Source organism: Ursus maritimus, unplaced genomic scaffold (assembly GCF_017311325.1).
Source record: "Ursus maritimus isolate PB19 unplaced genomic scaffold, ASM1731132v1 scaffold_31, whole genome shotgun sequence".
NCBI classification, from domain to species: Eukaryota; Metazoa; Chordata; class Mammalia; order Carnivora; family Ursidae; genus Ursus; species Ursus maritimus.
In genome coordinates this window covers 10,957,076-10,973,072 of record NW_024425675.1, presented here as the reverse complement: position 1 = coordinate 10,973,072, position 15,997 = coordinate 10,957,076, and the positions used below count along the sequence as shown (strand labels likewise).

Genomic DNA, 15,997 nt, shown 5'->3' with positions numbered 1-15,997 from the left:
ACTATGTATTTGAGAGGAACCTAGAGAAGAAGTGGGTTCTGCTTCTACTAATGACGTGAAATACACAAGCTCAAAGGCCAAGGGAAGCCAACATCTTGGTAGAAATGCTGGCAGCGGTTAGGTACATTTAAAGAGCCAAGGAAATCTCTGAGATTTAGCCCAGGCTTCCTTGGAAGAAATATTTTGGAAATGACTAGTTTAGGTGACCCGATCTCCAGGTATCAAAGGGGGCACACCCAAGCAGCCCCGCTGGTGTGGTGATTCGTCCTATGGAGACTTTGGACTGCTTAGATAATGTTTAGAAAACAACAGTACTGAACAAGAATAAATATCCTGAGTTCCTGTCCTTTTGAGGAACAGGAAGAGGAAAAGTAAGAAAAATAAATAAACAAATGAACCACTCTCTAAGCCATTCGTTTTCAAAGTCAGAGACATTTGCTTCAAAATCTGTACACACAAAAGCTTTCTCGATATTCTCAGCCACCACAGATCCTTTAACTTGGCTTTTCCTCCCCATTGGTCTGATCTTTCCTCTCAGCTATTCTGTGCCTAGTAAGGTCACTGATCCTGTATTAGATGGCTAGAGACGCAAAACGAAAACCAGAAATACTTCACTATAAGGAGGTTTAATGACCAAACTGGAGAGTTTCTGATTGAAATGGTGCAAACCACTGATTTTCTCCCCCAACTCTAACATCTGATACCAAGTCAAAGAACGAGGACAGGGGAATAGGTTCCAGTATCCCCAGTTTTCTTTTCAACCAGTGGTTGATGTAGGACAGGACTCTTAACTGGATCCTTAAGTCCTTTAAGCTGTCTGAGGTCAGAGCGGAGGGCACAGCGTGGTCAGAACCTGCCTGGCTTCTGGGCCCCTTGCTTCAAGCAGAACAATTCCACTAGTCTGTGTTACATCGACTGGATTGAAAGTGAGGTGGTGCAGGCAAAAAAAGTTTGAAAACCATCGTGTTAGCATTTGAAATTGACCAACTTTTTGGTTTCCTGTGCATTTAAATACCCATCTGCTTCTGAGATCGTTTGTTCTGGAACTCATTCTTACAACTTATGGGGGGGGGTGGATATGCTATGGAAAGAACAATGTGGAGATTAAGTGACCAGGCAGCTGGACACCCCAGGTCCCCTCAAGGACCAGACTGCCTGGGTTCCACTCACAGCCCCACCTTTCATGAGTTGTATGACCTCGAGGAAGTTATTTACCCTCTCAGTGCCTCAGTTTCCCTATGTACCAAAAGGGTATATTAATCGTTTCTACCTCTTAAGATTATTGGAGGACTAAATGAATTCATGGACATTAAGCACTCAGAAAAGTGCCTGGCATGTAACAGTTAGCAGTATATAAAGTAGGCCCTATATTCTCCTAAGAAACTTACAAATCTACAGGGTGTCCTAACATCTGACTTTGTGATATAGTCTTTGTTTGGTTCACTCAGTGTATTACTGTTCCGTCGGAGCCATGTGCTCTGTGGTTAGGGCTTACCGGGGCTAACCGCTACCCATGAGGAGGCATGTGGGTAAAGAGGACTCATGTCCTTGCACTGCCCCTTTGTATCCTGGCTGGAGCTTTGGTTAAAAACGACCTCATGTGTGTTTTCTTTTGGGGTTTCTCAGTGACCTCCCAGTTTCCACGCTGTGGTGTCTGAAGCTTTACAGCGAATCATTTGGTAGGCATAATTTCTATCATTCCGCTTTGCTGTTTTCATCCTTCTCCTCAACAGGCAGAAGCCACCTAGAGATTGTGCTCTGACCCACTTTTGCACTTAGCTCTCATCAGATCCTTGTGGGGGCCATTTATAGTCAGTAGAGCAAGGAGTTGACCTTAAAACTGCCTTACAAGATGGTGGCAGAAGGTCTGTGGTAGAACATGAGAATGGACGTCTGGGCTTCTGATCTCTTTTCCAGGCCCAGCTGCATTTTTACGTTGAGAATCATGAGCTACCCTAATTCCTTTCTATGAATCCACCATTTTAGCTTAAAGTAATCTAAAATTGATTTATGTACTACCTGTAAACAAAAGAACCTCAACTAAGATACCATGCTGATTTACAGGAAAGGTCGGTATTTGCAAATTTTGCTAAATATTATTAGTGACAAGTGACTTGTGGCACATCTCATCACTATAGATGAACACCACTGTCCTGCACTGAGGCCCCAGGAGTTCCCGGCACGGAATCTACTGCATTATCTTCCGTGTCTTAGCTCATGGTTGTTCACACATACTTCTCCATCTTTCCTCACGTAGGTAATTCGTACTCTTTCATCACGACTTAGTTCAGGCATCATCTCTTCTAGGAAGTTTTCCTAGAGTCCACTGGACTTTATATGTGTCCCAATAATGCTCTATACAGATCTGCATGTTAATAGACCATATCCAATTGGAATTTTTTTGTGTATGTAGCAATTGCCAATAGAATGGAAACTCCTTCAGCATAACAGCCTTATTGTCATCCTAATTGTACCCTCTGTTGCTGGCACATCTTGGCATTTGGTATTTATGGAGCCATACTGAAGCATCCGAGTACATGTGTTAACTATATTTTTAATACTTCTTCTCCTACCCACTTAGACAACAAGTGTTCTCGGGCAGTACTTGGTTTCTATTCCTTTAAGTTCTTTCTCCAGCTGTCCAGAAGCCTGAAGGACCTTATTACTCAATGGGAGTCAGAGAAAAATGAAAACTATAAACAAACACATGAGAAAAAATCTATAAAGCTCAGAGAAGGACTTAAATAAAGCTGACTTGAGTAACTTGGAAGATGGGACGACTGGAAAAATGTAGTCCTTCCTCTGTTATGTCTGATTCTCATCCAAATGGTATTTCTTTATTCTCATCCTCTTATTATCTCAGTTCCTAGTCTCCTCAATATTTTTAAAAACCTAAATGCCAATATCCGTGTGAATTCTGAACACTAGAAATATGAAAAAATGATTTACCAAGATATCTTAATAACAGGAATTCATTTCATGATTAGTAAAAGATACATTTTAAAGCCAATCTAGTGTTTTAACCAGGAGGAAAACACAGAGGTTAGCATGTACAATTTCACTCATTTGAAAGTATACATGTATTTTGCATTTTCCTGAATTTGGTGTGTCTAACTTTGTAAACATGATGTGACTTTATTCAAAGACAAAATGGCTTTCTGCTTAATGACAAGGATTTATTACTCCATTGTGATTGGTATTCTACTCCACCCAGTCTCTGAGAGGGGTACTGGTTAGCTAAGAGTAATCTCCACTCAAGGGAGAAAGGCCCTTTTCTTTATGAGAAATTAAGGGGAGCTGGGTTAGAAGAAGGGGCCACAATGATGTGAAGAATCTATAGGCTGGGAGAAATAATGAAGGGTCATCAAAAAAAAAAAAAAAAGAGAGAGAGAGAGAAAGAAAGAAAAGAAAAGAAAAAGGAGAACAGAGAGAAGAAAATGGACCTTTACTTTAATTTAGTTATAAAGGACCCCAGGAAGGATGAAACAGTTTGAAAACAGATCCAGCGACTTCGCTTTACATGAACTCTGTTTGAAATCTTGAAGCAGGATATCCTTCTGTTTTGAATCTTGGTATTGACTGTTGTTTTGGTTTAAGTTATGTTTTTAAATTATGGATCAGAAGGAAAAACAACTGGAGCCTCTTGAAACATCTGATTGACCCCAAAAGACTTCAGTAAAACCTGTGTTTTAAAGTGTGGATGGTGGACGGCCATATCCCCGTGGTTGACTCTTTCTTGGAAGGCCATTTTCTCCATACAATTTTTTTTCCTCCTAAATAACCCAGGGAAGATTTATAATTATAACTTAAAAAGAATTAAAAATAGTTGTTCAACAGTAATGAAATCTTTAACCAGCTCTCATGAACTGGTTTAAGGGGAAGGAATAGTGAACAGGAAGGACCAAGGGAGAGAACTGGCAGCAGATAGCACGCCAGAGAAACCTCTGGAACACACACCGCTTTTTGGCATTAAATTTGGATCTGTCTTCTTTCCCACCCAACTGTACTCTAGGTCCAAAAAGTTCTGCTATCTCGTGTCACTTCTCAGCTCAAAACATTTCTGAAGATACCCATGCCTGTAAAATGGTGTCTGATTTTGTCCGATTTTTTTTTTTTTTTTGGCCATCCTCAGAGCCAGGCAAGACAGCCCCTGAATATCAAAAACACCAAAACACAAAGACATTTGTTTTTTTCTTTTTGGTCTTATAAGGAAGTTTCTGGAAAATTCTGTTAGAAGTTTGAGCTAGTGAGAATTATGCAATAGGGACATGTGGCTGAACTGGGCCTTGCCCTCTACCCCCTTGCAGTGTCGAGTTTGTGGGGGGTGGGGAGAGGATGGTGGTAGAGAAAAGCAGAGCCTTATCTTGGGAAACCAGAAAAAGAGGGGCTGAAATTTTTTCAAGTTGGCCACCGTAAATAACCCAAAGCAGGTGTTTCAGAGACCAAACTCCCCAGATAACCATGTTCCCTCCTGCCTCTCTGCTCGGAAGGTATCGTCTTGGAGGCACCTGAATCAGGAAAAAGAGGCACGAGGGAGAAGAGCCCAACTGCCCCAAGTCCCTGAAGAGCTTAAGTGGGTCAGTCTCATGCAGGTTTTAGGCAGGCTCAGTCATCACCCAGGAGCTGGTCCTGGGCCCAGCTTATGCCCTGCCCTGCGGACACACGGCTCTGCTCAGGCTTGCAAGGATAAGTACAGCTCTTTCAGTCTCTAGCTCAGGTAATCAGGGTAGACACATGAGCTTGGCCGTGGACAAAGCTATAAAGCTTCAAAACTTTAAATATTTAGAAATATGATATGTGGCTCTGCATTTATAATTTTGCCTGGGGCCCCATAAATATTAGAGGCAAGGCTGACTTTGAGAACCATTTACTGACCATTTACTAAGTGCCAGGCACCATGAGAAACACATCACGTACGTGAATCCTAACAAAATCTCATGAGTACCATCAGCAGCCTTCCTCCTTGGTATTTACCCGAGGAGTTGAACATTTAGGTCTACACAAAAACTTCCTCTTGAATGTTTATAGCAGTTTTATTCATAATTACCAAGACTTGGAAGCAACGGAGATGTCCTTCAGTACATGAGAGGAAACTGTGGTACACTCAAACAATGGTATATCATTCGAGGCTAAACAGAAATGAGCTGTCAAGCCATGACCAGACATGGAAGATGGTTAAATGCATATTACTAAGTGCAGAAGCCAATCTGATGAGGGTACATACTGTATGACTCCAACCATGACACATTCTGGGAAAGGGAAAACTATGGAGACAGTAAAAGATCAGTGGTAACCAGTGGTAACCAGATCAGTGGTAACCAGTGGTAACCAGTGGGGGAGGGGGAATGAATAGGTGGACCACAGGTGATTTCTAGGGTAGTATAAATACTCTAGGACACCATAATGATAGATACATGTCATTACACATTTGTCCAAACACATAGTTATGGGGTGTCAATGTAGGTTCGTCAGTTGTAACATATGTAACATATGTAACATGGTATAGGATGTTGACGGTGGGGGAGGCTGTGTGGGGTCAGGGGGCACATGGGAACTCTCTGTACTTTCCTCTCAATTTTGATATGAACCTAAAACTGCTCTAAAAAATAAAGAAGATTTCTTTAAAAATCCTGAGAGGTAACAGGCACTGTTATCACCCCAATTCAAGCAACTTTGCTAAGTAACAGTGCTCAAGGTCCCACAGCTGGAACGTGATGGAGCTGAACACAGGACACCCCCTCGGTCTTGCTCCAAAGCTTCCACTGAACCAATACCTTCTCCAGCTTTTCTCTTGGGTCTGAGCAGAATCTACCTTTCCGTGTGACTCCGCACTAGACTTCCTCTCCCCCAGATGTGCTTGTAATGTGCACATGACTCCCCTGCTCAGATGGTGACCCTGCCTGGAGTGGGACCTGAGAGTCAGTCTTTCTAGTGAGCTCCCAGGTGACGGGGAGGGGGTTGCTCCACAGGCCACGCTCTGAGTCGTCGGGGTCTATATTTCACCTGCTGGCTAAGTCCAGCGCACACCCTGCATTTTCTCATCGTGTGTCTTGTGGATGCTTCCTTCACCCAGAACATCTTTCTGCCACATCTCTGCTTGTCAAAATCATAACTTCCCTAGACACACAAATTAAAAATCTACTTTCATTATAAGTCATCACCTGATCCTCATCCTGCCACCACCGTCAACCAGAACTGATTTCTGCTGCCGACGTGCTTCCTTTGCGTTAAGCACCAATTCCTGCTGCCCTTGTTATAATCCTCCTCCTTGCTCATTGTCTATGCATCTGTTCACGTCTGCTATTCTAAAAGCAACTTGAGGATAGAGACTTTTGATCTTTCACCTTTGTCGGTTCCTTTTTATTTATTTATTTGACAGAGAGAGACAGCCAGTGAGAGAGGGAACACAAGCAGGGGGAATGGGAGAGGAAGAAGCAGGCTCATAGCGGAGGAGCCTGATGTGGGGCTCCATCCCAGAACGCTGGGATCACGCCCTGAGCCGAAGGCAGACGCTTAAGGACTGCGCCACCCAGGCGCCCCACCACTGTTGGTTCCTTAGCACTGAGCAGGCCTTGCGTGCAGCAAGGAACGTGATGTATTCCCCTTTTCTGTAAAGTGGGGACACTAACACCTACTTGTTTGGATTGTTGTGAGGTTTGAGTTAAATGTCATATGTAGAGTGCTTTGTCCACAGTAGGCCCCTGATAAATATTTATTGAATTGTATTTTCCTTTCCTGTTATCCATAAAAGGGAAAGGGGAGGGTGTGGGAGTGAATAAATGACAAAGCCAGGCCTACCCCAAGATATCTTAACTTTTATTTATGTGATTTTCCCACTCTATCAAGCTCTCCTTCTCTTTGTTTTGCTTATGTAACTCCCAGTCATTCATGTAACTAAAATTTATCAGTATTTACAAAAGAAACCTGGTTCACATTTTCTACACTTGATTGACTCAAGTTCAATTAAGGCTTACAGATAAAAGGAATAAATGTGTCCTTACATCGTGGTAAAGCCTAAGGTAATGTACATAGTGTATTTAATGTACATGTAATGTACATATGTAACATACCACTATGTCTATGTAACTCAAAACAACCAAATTTAAAATTAGGTAGTGGTTTCCAGGTAACAGGATCGTACAAGAAGAAATGATTACGACCAGACACAAGGATTGCCTTAACCAATTACTCACCGGGACACCCTGGCAAACTCACTCGATTTCTCATTTACTTCATCTGAAAAATGGGGATAATACTGCTGCCTTACTTGCTTCTCAGAATTCACGTCAAGAGCGAGCAGATTGCCAAAACACGCAAAAGCTACGCAAAATGGAGCAAACATTGTATGTGCAAAAAATGCATTACCAATATCCTCAGCCGTAATACAAAGCCAGAGGGAAAAGGCACTTTATACGGAATACAAAGAAAAGAGAACACCAGATGTCAAGCATTTCCTCTACTATTACTATATTTTAGGTTTACGGTTTTGCTCCAACTTCTCCCGGTATCTGATGAGACACGAGTATCATGTGAGAAGGTCCGAGAGCAGAATGCCTACAGAACCACCTTTTATTTTTCAGAATAAGAAAAGATGGTTTATGTGATGTAGGCATGTTGATTGGCAGTGCAGGCTTGCAAATTCCTTCAGTATTAAGTCATGTCTTCAAAACTGGGTGGGGCGCTGAGTTATTAAATTTTTTCTTTGCCTCTGGAGGCCAGGGCTTGGAAGTAGCTGGAGACTACATGTGAACTGAGCTGGGTGGTCTCGGGAAAATTCTGTGTAAACAGCATTGCTGATCTAAAAGTAGCCCATCTGTCTGTCCATATTATACAAACAGAATCTGGACTCCATTAATGTGCCTGAGGAATAAGTTATTCTCTAATAAATGTTTTTATAATCACAGTGCAAAGGAAGGTCCAGGACAGCAAAGGAAATGAGACTCCGCCGTACCAATTTGTTGGCGGAAGCCTGGAAGGGGAGTGGGAGAAGGAAGTAGACCACAGCTGTGTCTGACCTAGAGCGGGCGTGCCTTCTTCACGTGGGAGAGGTGGGGTTCCATACAGACTAGGGTACGGGAGAGGGCCTTATTCTGTCCTTGCCAATGAGGAATGCCAGGTGGCCCAGGGAAGGTGGCTTTGCTCTCGGTTCCTGCCAGATAATCAAAGAACAACTTTTCAATGACAACAACAACTACGGGTATAGACCCGACAACCTCAGTGCCCCAAAAGTCAGACTGTCCGCATGAGGGGGCCTGACAGGGCCAGCGGCTACGGAACAGGGCACCTGGGCTGTCTGATTATGCACCCATGTAGTGCTCATGCATAAACATCTACTCTTCTCTCTTTACCCCCATCAAATATTTGTTGTCATTGGCTGATGACACGAGGGCCTTTGTTTTGTAAGGGCAGCCGGAGAAGTTGTTGGAGTCGGAGGTGGCAGGGAAGAGAGAAGAGGAGGCTGGAGGCTGATATGACCTCTGTTCTCCATCTGGTTTCTTTGACTGCATTTGAGCCCTGATGTTGGAGGACTGACCTGCCTTCATTAGAGAGTAAGATTCTGGGAGGGGTCGGGGCGCCTGGGTGGCACAGCGGTTGAGCGTCTGCCTTCGGCTCAGGGTGTGATCCCGGCGTTATGGGATCAAGCCCCACATCGGGCTCCTCCTCTATGAGCCTGCTTCTTCCTCTCCCACTCCCCCTGCTTGTGTTCCCTCTCTCACTGGCTGTCTCTATCTCTGTCAAATAAATAAATAAAATCTTTAAAAAAAAAAAAAGATTCTGGGGGGGTCAAAGGTCCAAAGCAGGGTCCGTTCACAACTGTTTGGGGCCCCAGCCTCTGTGAGAAGCCTGGGCGTGCCCCAGTACCTGCAGGACTGGCAGTTTTTGGGGCTCTCCTGGCATAGACAAGGGCACTCACAAGGGGCACCAGCAGCAATGGCCTTGCTAATGATCCCGGGAGGGGCTGCTCAGGAGCAGGGGCTGGTGGAGGTGGCAGATGCTCTGTAGGAACTGCAGCTGAAGGACTGGCCTAGAGACAGGGGAGGACCCCCTTGGGAACTCTCCGAAATAACTAAATGCTTGACTGGGCAGGTGGGAAAAGTGTAACCCTAATTCAGTGTACTTTGGCATACTCATACCTGGATCTGCTTCTGCAGTTATCAACGGGTAATGCCAAAGGCAAAAGCTGCATAGACAATGATATTTGGGCTTCAGAGATTTCGAATATTTATTTGGTATTTATATAATCTTCCTCCGATTACATCAAATTCATTTGCTGTAAAGTTCATGATGTCCTTAGCATCACGGGAGTTCATGACACTATTTCCTATTATGGCACCTAGGTTTTTAATTTAAAAATTTTAAGGGGATGATTTTTATTGTTGTTGTAGTTTTAAAATTTCATCATGTTTTGATAAGTCCCTGTGACTTCTGCTTCTTGCCAAGATGGAATAACAAAGACCAGATTTTAAAAAAAGCAAAACGTAGGCAACAACAGTTTCAAGACACTGGATGTCAGGCAACAAAGAAGAGCAATCCCTAAGACAGGAACAAACAAAGTGGGCCCTGTGACTGCCCGGCTGACTGTCTTGGTAGAGTTTTCAGGCCACAGCATAGGGAAGGAGAACCCCTTTGAAGCCTGGGGAGACGGAGTGGAGGCGACGGAGCTGAGCATCCTGGGAGAACCCGACAGCTAGTTCTCAGGACAGGACACTGGAGAGAAGGGCTTGGAAGGAAAACCAGCAGAGCATGCAGAAGATCTGCAGATGCAGATTAAGAAACTACCTGATGCCAAGGGAAGAACCTTCTAAACAGACATAAGCAGAGCCAAGAATAGTGCCTGTCCCTACCAGAAGGGGAAATCCCACGATCGACAGGGAACTGTGTAGAGTACTCTGGAGAGTCTTGCCTCCGCGGTGAAGAATCACTAGCCCTAGTGGGACGTTTGCTCTGGACCCACCTAACAAATCATAAAAGCAAGATCTGCAACGATCCTACTGCTTCCAAGTAACCACTGCATCTCAAAACAAGGCTCAAGAATATATAAGGGAATAAAAAATTACGCATCCACAAGCCAACGAAAAGATGCTCACCATCACTAATCATCAGAGAAATGCGGTCAAAACTGCAATGGCATATCACCTCACACCCGTTAGGATGGCTACGATCAAAAACCCAGAAAGTAACAAGTGTTGCTGAGGATGAGGAGAAATCAGAACCCTTGTATACTGTTAGCGCAAATGTAAAATGGCGCACCCTCCTTAGAAAGCAGTGTGGTGGCTCCTCAAAGAATTAAAAACAGAGTTACCATGTGACCCAGCAATTCTACTTCTGGGTACATGTCCAAAGGAACCGAAAGCAGAATGGTGAAGAGATATTTGCACACCGAGGTTCATTGCAGCATTATTCACAACAGCCAACCAGGAGAAATAACCCAAATGTTCGACAGGTGGATAGATAAAACAGAATGTGGTATATGCATGTAATGGAATATTATTCAGACTTAAGAAGGAAACTTTGTCACATGCTACAGCATGGGTGAACCTCAAGGACATTATACTAAGTGAAATACAGTAGTCCCAAAAAGACAAATACTGGTATGCTTCCAGTTATTTGAGGTGTCTAAAGTTGTTCCAGTCATAGAAACAGAAAGTAGAATGGCGGTTGCCAGCGACTGGGGAGAGGGGGGAATGGGGGGCTTGTTCAGTTTCATAGAGTTTCAGTTTTGCAGGATTAAAAGTCCTAGAGGTCTCTTGCACAACAAAGTGGAACACTTAGCCCTCCTGAACCGTACACTTAAAAATGATTAAGATGGCAAGTTTCACGTGTTTTTTATTTATTTAAAGTATTTTATTTATTTAAAAAATCCACCACACAGTAAGGTACAATTCACAATGTTTGACAATTAATTAAAGACTCTCAGGCACAGAAAAGGCAGGAAATTGAAGAAAATAAAAATCAACCGAAACTGATCAAGAACTGACACAGATGTTAGAAGATAAGGACATTAAAACCGTTCTTAGAGTTGTATTCTATATCCTCAAAAGTTTAGAGACATGGGATATAAAATTTTTAAAAGACACAAATGGAGCCTCTAAGGATTAAAAGTAAAATGTCTGAGATGAAAAATGCATGGCTTTGGTGCGCAGAATTCTAAGATGGTCCCAGGACTCCCACCCTCTGGCATACACATCCTTGAGTGTGAAAGAGACCACGAATATGATGGAATATCACTCCCACACTCACATTACCGTATACAGCAAAAGGAATGTTTCAGATGTAATTAAAAACCCAAATCAGTTCATTTTAACTAACCAAAAGGGAGATGACCTAGGTAGGCCTGACAACTCAGGGGAGTCAGTAAAAGAAACAGGAGGCATCGGCAAACACCTGCCTGCCGGCTGTGAGGAAGCAGACACACATGTTGTGAACTGCTATGCTGTGGAGAGAGCCAAGTGCCATGGAAGGGGGGTAGCCTCTAGGAGGTAAGAACTGCCCTCAGCGGATAGCCAGAAAGAAAGTGGGGACCTCCACTCACAACCTGGAGGAAATGAATTCTGCCAACAACAGGGAGGAGCTTGCAAGGGTATATTTTCTGAGCTGGCTTTACAAGGATGCATCCAGCTGACAACCTTGGGAGACCCCGAGCAGAGGAGCCAGCATCCTGGCACCAGACTGCTGACCCATGACAATGTGAGACCACAGATGTATGTTGTTTTAATCCGTTAAATTTGTGGTGATTTGTCATGAAGCAATAGAGAAGTCATACGAGTGACAAAGACAAATGGCAGATGAGATCCTGCAGAGAAATGATTATAGCTCAATGACAGCAATAGAGAGTGCCCAACATGGAACACACAGACAAAGGCAATTTTTAAAGTAACAAGATCAGCAGTGAGCTGTGGAGCAACTTTAAAATATGGCCTAATTGACATCTCAGTAGAGTTCCTGAAAATCGGGAGTGGGGAAGAAAATTATTAGAAGAAATAATGTCTGAAAATTTCCAGGTTTGATGAAACGTATAGATCCACAGATCCCAGAAGCTTAAGGAAAGCCAAGTACAAGTAACATGAAGAAAACGACACCAAAGCATGAAAATAATAACAACAATGTAGCTCTGGTTAGGAACAATGCAAGTGAGAAGGTAATGGAGCAAGAGATGTAAAGTACTGAAAAAAGACTGTCAACCTAGACTTCCGTACCCAGCAAAATTATCATTCAAAAACAGGGATGAGAGGTGTCTGGGTGGCTCAGTCAGTTAAGTGTCTGACTCTTGATTTCAGCTCAGGTCATGACCTCAGGGTCACAAGACTGAGTCCCACAAAGGGCTCTGCACTGGGCATGGAGTCTGCTTAAGATTCTCTCTCTCCCTTGCCCTCTGCCCCTCCCCCCATGTGTTCTCTCTTTCTCCAAAAAAGGGGGTGACTTAAAGATGGTGTCAGACATACAAAAGTGGAACTAATTCATCCTCAGCAGAACTACACTACCGAAGAAGATAGAGGAAAAACTGCAGGCAGGAGAAAGGTGATCTGAAAAGGATTTGCACAAAGGAATGAACGTGACCAGATTTGGTAACTACATAAATAAATAGAAAAGATTTTTTACATTTGGAATTGAAATCTTGGTATTGAAATCTGTTTAAAAAGTAAACTATCAATTTTGGAATAATTGCAGATTTACAGAAAAGTTGCAAAGTTAGCAGAAAGATTCCCCGTATACCCTCTACCGAGTTTCTTCTATTGTTAACACATTTGATGGCAGTGGTCCATCTGTCACAACTAAGGAACCAGTATTATTACGTTACATTAACTAAACTCTAGTCATCATGTCTCTAGCCTACTCTGGTCTGTGACTATTTCAGGGACTTTCCTTTCTCGATGACCTTGACAGGTTTGAGGAGTGCCAGTTAGGTGTTTTGTAGAATGTTCCTCAATAGAGGTTTGTGTGGTATTTTTCTCATAGTTAGACTGGGTTATGTGTTCTTGACAAGATGATCGCAGAGGTGAAGTGCCATTGTCATTACATCACACCCAGGGTACATGCTATCAACAGGACCTAGTACTCACGACATTAGCCTTGACCACCTGGTCAGGGTAGTGTTTGGCAGGTGCTCCACAGTACAGTGATTCGTTTTTCCTCTGCTTTCCATACTCTGCTAAGTTACTATGTACAGCCTACACTCAAGGGATAGGGAATTAATCTCCTTCTCCTTGGGAAAGGAGTATCTACATACATTACTTAGAATCCTTGGAATCCATCTTATTTATTCAAATATGGCCGGGCATAGGAATGAACTGCATCAGAGAAAGTAACTATAACTACATGAGTGTACATAAAGACTTAATTTCTTATTACTCACATCCCTTTAAAAGATAATTATTTTTAAACAAAAGTAACCAAAAACAGTAATAATATATTGTGGCATTTATACCAGATGTATTAGTAAAATGCATGACAACAATAGTACAAAGTCCAGAAGGGTAAAAATGGCAATGTACTATTATAAGGTTCTTACACCATAGGTGAAATGGTATATTACAACTTCAAGGTAGACTTTGGTAAGTTAAAGATGTTTCTATAAATGCCAGAACAACCACTAAATTTTAAAAACACCCAGAGTTTTGGCTAGTTAGCAAACAGAGGAGATATAACGGAATCAAAAAACAATAATGAATTGAAAAGAAGGCAGAACATAGGAAATGATGGGGGGAGAACACAAGGGACAAACAGAAAACAAATCACAAGATGACAGAATTGAACCATACTGATAATCGCATTGAATATATATGCTCTTCACATCACAGGTAAAAGGCAAACAGTATCACGTTGGCTACATGCCGCCTTCAAGACACCAGCTCTGCATATTAAGAAACAAATAGGTTAAAAGTAAAAAAAAAAAAAAAAAAAGGAAAACATATAACATCAGTATTCATTAAGGAAATACAAATTAAAATGCCATGAGGTACCTTGATTCCTTTGAATGGCAAAAATTAAAAACCATACCAAGTATTGGTGAGGATGTAGGGGAACTGGAACTCTCTCACTTTCCTGGGAGCAGAGTATAAAATGGTACAGCCACTTTGGAAAACAGTTGAGTAGTTTTTTTAGAAAATTAAACCTGTGTCTACTATAAAGTCTAGCCATTCACCGCCCGGTGTTTATTTATCCAAGAGAAAAGAAAGCCTACGTCCATACAAAGACCTGTTACAAATATTCATAGCAGCTGTATTTGTAATAGCCCCAAACTGGAAACTACCCACTTGTCCATCAACAGGTGCCAAGGAGGAGGGCTTAGGGGAGGGTGCTGAGGTTGGAAGCTGGAAATGACTCACATTGGCAACTGAATGAATGAATGCCCGGGAAAGAACCCGGGGCTAAGTGTGCTGTGCGCACGGGTACCTACGATGCTTATTGAACGGCTGTTTTCAAAGAGGTTATTGCATCAGGTTTAAGTATTTAAAAATGTGAAAAAAAAAAAAGCTCAGTTTAAAAAAAAGTCAATATACATATTTAATGAATGTTAAATAATTTACACTCTACTGTAGCCAAAAGTTCTAGGAATTTGCTCCAAGTCTTCTCAATCCCGTAGCCACCATAGAGACCAAGTCAAACTTCCTTCAAATGTGCCTTTGAAGTCTGCTTCAAATCACTGGTGTTCTGATTAAGTCGCTTCTTAAATACAACTTCTAGCCTCCTTCTCTTTACTCAACACCAGCTGTCTCTTCTGCACATTCACCCCTGACTCTCATCTGCTCAGACTGGCTATGCAGTATTATTTTTACCCCTACAGTCAAAATAAATCCTCTTCTCTTCCATTTATCTGCTGCTGGGGCCAATTAGTGATGGAGCCTTGGTTCTGTGCTCATACGCCCTTCAAGCACACCTAATTCAACAATTGAAATTGAATGACAAATTGTGGGTACTATAAATACACTGGTCCACAAGTGGAAAGGGACTGAGGTATTTCAGGAGGCAAGCGGCACTGAAAGCAAATTCTTCACTAGAAAATTGACATTTCAGTTCTATTAAACCATTAGTGATCTCTGGAGCACTAAAGACCTAAAAGCAAATTTTGCTACCACGGAAGACATGGTTACATAGTAAGCATGCATCAATGATTCTCAAACCTGCTGCACAAAAGTTTGATTTCTATAATTCCGGTTTTCATTTGGCTGAGAGGAATGGGAAAAGGAGTTTCCAAATTCTCTTAAAACCCTGGGATTTATGGGTGCCTGGGTGGCTCAGTTGCTTAAGCATCTGCCTTTGGCTCAGGTCATGACCCCAGGGTCCTGGAATCAAGTCCTGCATCAGGCTCCTTGCTCAGTGGGGAGTCTGCTTCTCTCTCTGCCCCTGCCTCTCCCCCCACCCCCAGCTTGTGCTCTCTCTCAAATAAATAAATTAAATCTTAAAAAAAAAAAAACCTGGAATTTAGCTATCAATAGATAATAAAATCCACCTAAACTCTGACCATTATAGCGTCTGTCTTTGTAATGGCACACCTGACTCCCAGGAACATGGAAATAGCACATCCCATATGACATAATATTGCATATTTGAGAAAGAAACCTCACGTAAAATTCAACCACAACTTTCAAATATACAACACAGTATTATTATTAACTATAAGTCACCAGGTTGTACATTGCATCATGTTAAGAGAGTAGATCTTAAAAGTTCTTATCCCAAGAAAAAAAAGTTTTAACTATGTGTGCTGGTGATGTTAACTAGACTTAGTGTGGCAGTCACAAAAACAAAAAAATTAGGTGCAATTCAGAAGGAGAGTATCCAAACTAAAAAAAAAAAAAAGTTTTTAAAGATTTATTTATTTATTTGAGAGAGAGGGGGCGGGCATGTGGGAGAGCATCTTCTAGCAGACTCCCTGCTAAGCGCAGAGCCCCATGTGGGGCTCCATCATCTCATGACCCATTAGATCATGACCTGAGCCGAAACCAAGAGTTGGACTTCGTGACTCAGCTTAAGTAACTGAGTCACCCAGGAGCCC

At 42.4% G+C, this 15,997-nt stretch overlaps 1 protein-coding gene across 2 annotated transcripts in view; it reads right to left on the bottom strand.

The window, feature by feature from the left end:
- Positions 1-15,997, bottom strand: part of PRTFDC1 (phosphoribosyl transferase domain containing 1) — a 90,061-nt gene that overhangs the window by 21,473 nt on the left and 52,591 nt on the right. The gene's annotated exons all lie outside the window — the stretch shown is intronic.